Here is a 659-nt window from a genome sequence, read left to right as displayed (position 1 = left end):
CAATACAGAGAGTAACCCAGAGAGTTACACCAGTAATCATGCTCTAAGTAAGCAATGGAGGAGTGATAGATACCCGGTTCGATTCACACGCTTGCAGGAAATAAGATTTTATTTTTCTTGTGTGCAAATTTTTTTAGGGTATAAATTAGGACTTTTTCGTTCTGGCCTTTTGTGGCCTTTTAATGTCGGCGACGGTTCTGTTCAGCATAAATTAAATTATATAAAGCCCATATCCAAGGAGCCGAATCAAGCGTACGGACAATAACAAAGTTTCCAAATATTACAGAAAAATCCTCCGTTTAATTTTTGTTTCACGTAATCACCCCGAATTTATTCTTAATTTGGACAATGCCCACAACTCTCACATTCGTACTTTCGCTCTCTCAGCTCCATCTCTAATGTTTTTTTTTCTTCTGACAAAGGCATATGCATATCTCATTATTATTGTTTTGGTCATTACCACGTAAAATTGACTGGACGGTTCATTCATTGAATTTTTTTGTTTCTTTTACATTTTACCATATTTTGATGAAAACTTAAATGTTCCCACTGGATTCGGTATGGGTGAATAATGAGAAAGCAAGATTTACAAAATAAGCCAAGCAAACAACTTAATCATATATATAAAAGTAGAGTTTCAATCTCTCCTTATTGGTCCA

The sequence above is a fragment of the Camelina sativa genome, chromosome 17 (assembly GCF_000633955.1).
Source record: "Camelina sativa cultivar DH55 chromosome 17, Cs, whole genome shotgun sequence".
Lineage (NCBI taxonomy): Eukaryota > Viridiplantae > Streptophyta > Magnoliopsida > Brassicales > Brassicaceae > Camelina > Camelina sativa.
Note: the sequence above shows the minus strand (reverse complement) of the source record.